The sequence below is a fragment of the Tachypleus tridentatus genome, chromosome 9, assembly GCF_004210375.1.
Source record: "Tachypleus tridentatus isolate NWPU-2018 chromosome 9, ASM421037v1, whole genome shotgun sequence".
Lineage (NCBI taxonomy): Eukaryota > Metazoa > Arthropoda > Merostomata > Xiphosura > Limulidae > Tachypleus > Tachypleus tridentatus.
Window position 1 is genome coordinate 68,844,684 of NC_134833.1, and position 6,645 is coordinate 68,851,328.

A 6,645-nucleotide genomic window follows, 5' to 3' on the forward strand; every position below is an offset into this window, starting at 1 on the left:
GGGGAGCATGTTTAGTGTGATGGGGATTCGAAATCTCAGATTACGAGTCGAGTGCCTTAACCACCTAGCTATGCCAGGCCTCTTTTTAGCGTTCCCCCAAAGAATAATTATAGCTATCTTACGGACGTGAATACAAGGTCTCTCATACGACGATTAAAAATTGGTACTGCAATTGATCTGTCCAATGCTTTCAGTATTTTTTGTTGTTGTTAATGACAAATACAAAGAAAATTGCTCTCCTGGTAAAGACATCTTTGTTCATGCATTTAGTAATCTGTAGTTTCGTCAAAGTGATTGCATGTAAATTAATTATTGCAATCTTTTATATGATTACCGCAATGAGGAAGTTTTGGAAGTAATACCTCACTTGCTCCTATTCAAATCATGTTAGTAAAACTAGGAATTGCATTAACTTACCTCAAATTGGACAGTTTCCCTTGTTGTTGTAGTTTGACTAGGTTAAGCAGCTTCTGGTATCAACGCCAAAAACAACAATAACACAAGAGCGGAACTGCTCGGAGACAACGATGTCTCATGTATTTTCATATCGAACACCCTATCTAAAGAAATAAAATGAGAAATGTAAGAGCCTTTATAGAAACACAACATTGGGAAAAAAGAAAATCTTCGAGGTAAGGAGGTGAAAGAAGATTTGATGGAGAACTTCGAATTAAATTTCTAACATGTTACCCTAGTAAATATAATTCTTATTTAGTTTACTTAAAAGACAGTAAGTCATGAATCAACAAAGGAGGAGCTTGCAAAATAAACTGTGATTTATGGAGCTTCCACCAAATGTTGATCCACAGAAACGTGATATTTGTGTTCCTAGATAGGTCCAGCGGTAACTTTATGGACTTGCAACTTTAAAATTTTTCGTTTGATTTCCATGCTTTGCAATAAAAAACAACACAAACACATATTAACAGTATGCTGTGTTTTTTTAAGATAATACATCGTTTGTTCTACGCATAGAGATATTTCATCAATGTCTATTGAAGAGCGGTAATTAGTTACGAGTCAAAATAGAATCTATATAAATATAAAAGTATTGTCTGTTTATGTCACTACTTTGCAAGATGTAGATGGATCCTCACCAAAACTGATGTGGAGAGGATATGTACAAATTTTTAGTTTTGCGATTTTTGGATGATTTTTTTTACTACTACTTCTCCCCTTCGTGATGGATCTTCACCAAATTTGTATGCCTAATGGGTGCATGGGGAAATACATAAAAATTTGCGGTTTCACATCTTGTGTTTTGCAATTTTTATGGGCGTTGTTTTTACAATTGCATATAAGGGAAGCAACTTTTCATGTCCTGAGATAACCTTCCATTAACCATGAATTTACATAATTTTCGTCCAGGGGAGGAATACTCCAACTAGTATTGAAATACGTCATTAATTTAATTAAATTAGAATTAAGCTTAGGCGTGATTCATAAATTGTACGAGATACTTCAGAATACTTACTGTAAGGAACAGTTTATTTTAGAATGTAATATTTGTTTTTCACAAACTAATTTCATATGGTGTTTTGGACGATTTTTTATTCACTATAATTAATAGTAATATAACAACAAAAGATCCTGTTTGTATGTGTGTGACTACCTAGCTTCAAGAGGATATAACCCATAGACCTGAAACTTCACACGCATACAAGGGGAATTCTAAGGGTGTGTACCTGTGCATTACTGTTTAGATTTGACGTTTTGGCCAATTTGTTTCCCTGTAGCTCCAAAATTTGTTTTTCCAATTCTCACTTACTAAATGATTTGTCTTTTTCTGTTTGTTTTTGAATTCTATCTGCGCTAGCCGTCCCTACTTAAGCAGTGTAAAACTATAGGGAAGGCAGCTAGTCATCACCACTCACCACCAACCGCTGGGGCTACTCTTCTACCAACGAATAGTGGGATTGACCATAACATTATAACGCCCCACGGCTTAAAAGGGGAGCATGTATGGTGCGACGGGGATTCGAACTCGCGACTCTCAGATTACGAGTCGAACACCTTAACTCACCCGGCCATGCCGGGCCCATACTAAATGAACGATATATAAAGGTTCTTCTACCAAATATTCGTTTTCGACACAGATATGGAAATAAAAATACATGTTTGAGAATTTAAAAAAAGTTGAATTGAACTAAATTGAAAAAAAACACATCAATAAACAGTGGGATGAAAAATATTAGAGAATACTGGAGAATTATGAGAATGAAAAGAACACAGGAAGAAATAATCTGAAAAGCAAAATCAAAACTGTTTGTTTTTGAAAAGAATTGAATTAAGTTCGGGAAAGAGCAACAGACAAATCAAATAAAGAATTTGCACAATGAGATAACTATAGGAATAATTCAGATAATGGCGACATTTAAATGGTACATTGATGTATCTATGAATCACGAGGGGACCTTAGAATCCTGAAGAGAAACATGGATATTTTAATCTAATGAAAAATATTTCACAATTATGCAACTAATATATTATTTTGAATGATTTAGTGGACACCCCCTGTTCCGGTGACTCAGCAGTAAGTCTAAGCCACGCTAAAAATTGGGTTTCAGCACCTACGGTGGGCACATCACAGATTTCACATTGTACAGAGTTGTGCCTATCAATAAACAAATAAGCAGGAGGCACACGACTTAAGATTCTACAAAGAAATATTAAACCCAGTTCATTATTCGGTTTTCTACTTATTACCAATTAGACTGGTTTGAGGGAATTCCACCCCTTATGAATAATCCCGAATTTTGTCCTTCTTCCTTGTGAACATTCAACCTCATAATTGGATAGGAAGCTGGCCTTTCAATTATGACAGATATTGAACAAACTGTGCAGCTTATACAGATCATCCATTACTCGGTTAAATAAGAACGTGATTAATAAGATGACAGTTGCTACATGTTACTGATAAGCGTGTGTAGTGTAACGAGACATAAAAAGCTAGTATATGATTATGTTTTAATCGGTTTTAAAAACCACTTCCTAAAAGTTCACGGCTTTATTTTACTTTGTTTGTAGTTAGACCCAAAACTACACAATGGGCTATCTGTGTAGTATGGGGTTTGGGCGTTATAAGCCTTTAAAATTATCACTATACCACTAGCTTTATCCTATTTAACTATTTTCCACTGATAACAATCATACCCGGTATTGTTATGTAACATTGAAGTTTATGACAGGAGAATTACTTAAAATTTAATTAGGCTTCGTCGAACATTAAGGAATTTTCTTACAAGCCTTCCATCCTCCCAAAATTTATTTCTGTGTTACACTGTTTAATTTGCATTATTGTACGAATGTTTTATCAGTAAACTTTTAGGTTTAAACGAAACTCTTAACACGTATCTCATACAAACAATCTTACCGATATGATTACAACCTCAATACGCAAGTATAGTATTTCCTTTTATAGGCAAATAAAATCTGCAAAATGGATCAAACTTTTAAGAAGTTAAACGAACACTTTTCAATCACAAAATACGCCTAGTAACTCGTTTTTTGTCGTTAAGGGATCAGTAACAATATTTTCTTCGCTGGTATACTGTGATTCGGTATTGTTGCACTGTCAATCAAAAAAGACGTTATGTCAATTAGTTTGTTTATAAAATATTTAGCATGCAGATATTGTTATTCTATTAAAGCTTGAATATTTTTCATTCAAAGGTTGTATTTTAAGTATTAAATATGCCGACGTTTTAGGCAAACGTGATAACGTGTGTAAACTTTTAACGACAGTGACATCTACTGATCTTCTAATCTCGTTAACTGAATAACGCGATTGTCTCTGGGTGTCTCTAATAGTCATGGCGTAAAAATTATTTTAATATTTTGTTGAAACCAAGCAGCATAATAAAAAATTTCGCTCGTTAAAACATGCTTTTCTTTGGTGTTTAAATGGCACTAAATATTATTGAAACTTAAAAAGTTTATGAACCATTTGATATATTAGAATAATTTGAAAACTTTAGTTTAAAATCTTTGAAAGAAAATATTCGAAATATGTTTTGTTAATGTGCGAATATAAGCGTAAAATATCTAGTACCGATTAGCTTTTCGATTACCAATATAGGAACTTTATGTACTCAAAGTATCTTTATCAGATCTTTTGTCTTTATTATAATAATCCAGTGTATTATGATATACAGTTGTTATTAATGCATCTCAAAATTTCTTTACAGATATATAACTTAGACTTTAAAGTATTGTCATAGGTAAATTAATATTTTTAAATATTATCTATTTTATATCGTGTAATTGTTAATGTGTAGTGGTTAAAAAGTGCAGATGGTGCTTAAAGTGTCTCCTCATGGAAGTTTTGTTACATAACTTTACGAGATGAAGCTATTCTATTTCATAATAAAAACATGCAAGGTACGAATCCTTAGGGTTTAGAAGAAGGATTTTTGTAATGTTGGAAAGTTTCAATTAGGTAAAGGAAGCATGATTCCAACAGGGCTACGTTGATAGGCTAGTCAACCATCAGCTATCAATCTCGCACCGGCGACAGTGAAAAAAGTAAAACAGTTTGTTAGTGAAAGGAAAACAATAACACAGCGGTTCATTGTAGATAAAGTAGGAACCTTCCTTGGAACTGTGAACAAGACAATTCACATGGATTTTAATTTTACAAAAGTGCTGCTCAAGCTCTTTTTAAACACGTAACACAATGAAAGAATATTTGTCTGTTATGAGGTAAATGAGAGTATGCTATCACATTGGACAAATGTATATCTATTTAAATGTCTTCAAAAATCGTTTTTTTTTTCTTTATACAGTATTTCAGATGTTATTATAGAGTATATTTATAATGCCAAGTTAAAGACGCGGATAAAAAATGTCAAAAATAAGATCGAAATGAAGAGCAATATTCAGTAAGGACATGCCAATTTGTGACAGCTTGTTTGTTTGTTTTTGAATTTTGCACAAAGCTACTCGAGGGCTATCTGTGCTAGCCCCATCCCTAATTTACCAGTGTAAGAATAGCAGCTAGTCATCAACCTCCCACTGTTAACTCTTGGGCTACTCTTTTACCAACGAATAATGGGATTGACCGTCACATTATAACGCCCCTACGGCTGAAAGGGCGAGCATGTTTAGCGCGACGGGAATGCGAATCCGCGACCCTCAAATTACGAGTCGCACACCATAACACACTTGGCCATGCCGGGCAAAAGTACTTTTTATATACTGGAGGTGCTGGGGTTCGAACCCGCGACTTCTCACATGCGAAGCGAGCGCTCTACCACTGAGCTACACCCCCTAGTGATAACTTCCTCATACAAGACAACATAGCATACCAGTTCCTTCAGAGCACGAATACATGCTATACCCTTCTTAGATATCTTCCATGACCTTTGGGTCACTCGTAATGGACCCTTAGACCCAGACTCGGTTGATTCGCTTCAGAGAGGAGTGAAAAAGTGGGGAAAAACAATGACGTCAGTACAATGTCCCTTTCAGTTGAAATCGTGCTGCACAATAACAAGTTGTAACCATAACATATTCTGTCTCTGTCACTATTACACAGAAACAACAGCTGAAACTGATGCTCGAATTGGATGTAGTGTAATGGTTAGTGTGTTCATGTTGTTATTCCCGATGTTCGTGGTTCGAAACCTGTTGACGCAAAAACGGGACTCTTACCATCAGTTCCTTGTATTTCAAAATTACATATTTAGTTGTTATTAAGCTATTTTTGTAAACATTAACATAAAATGTGTGTATCGATAAATTGCGTGTGAATATACATTTTAAAAATGATAGACGTCTTTTGCATGTGTCGGTCAAACATATCTTAAACCTGGTACATGGTGGTGGTAACTATCGCTTCAAAATTGGTGAAAGATAGTCCTCGAATAGCTTTGCGCGAAATCTAACAAACAAACAGAAGTTTAAACGTTGGCTAGCTATAAAATAATGTTACCTTATGAAAAAGTAAATGTATGTAAATAGTTATTCTTAGTTGTGGAAGCCAGATTAGAGACAAACTAAAACAGTATTAACTATGTCAGTATACAAAATGCAAGAATGATCTGACTGTTCACTTCTCTAATGTCTCGAGGGATCAAACGTTTGGACGAAAAGAGAGTTTGGTTAAGCCGTTTGTTTTCTCTAAATGATTAAAGAAATAAATAAATCTGCGGTTTCTATTAAAGGTCAGGAACTGAGATCCTTAATTATTTAGATTTATAGTTGCTTAGCGAGTATAAAATAAGCCTAGACATTAATCAATGAGTATTTCGAAAGTCATTTCAAATTACTTTGTGTTTTTGTTTAATGCCCTATTCTTACAGCATACTGTTTTGTAGGGATGCCACAGATATTTCTCAATTTAAAATCTTATTTTCAAGATCCTATTTGTCATTAGTGAATGTTATTTTTCTTCTATATATCCTCTCTCTACGATCGTTTTTTCGCTGCAAATTTTATAAATGATTTTAATAAAGAAAGCACAGATAAGTTCAAGCTTTAAAATAAAACAGCCAAGCAAATAAAACGAAAATGGTAATTGAAACAGATAAAACAAACCTATATTTTTTTATTTATAGTCAGTAACTCTCACTGGATTCATATGCAGACTGCAGCTTAGCATAGATAACTAAACCTTTTAAACCATAAGATCCTAATGGCTCAAAA

At 34.1% G+C, this 6,645-nt stretch overlaps 1 non-coding gene across 1 annotated transcript; it reads right to left on the reverse strand.

The window, feature by feature from the left end:
- Positions 1–5,197: 5,197 nt before the first annotated feature.
- TRNAA-CGC (transfer RNA alanine (anticodon CGC)) lies at positions 5,198–5,269 on the reverse strand. Its single transcript has one exon. It is a non-coding gene; the product is annotated as a tRNA-Ala (tRNA).
- Between the last annotated feature and the right edge of the window lie 1,376 nt (positions 5,270–6,645).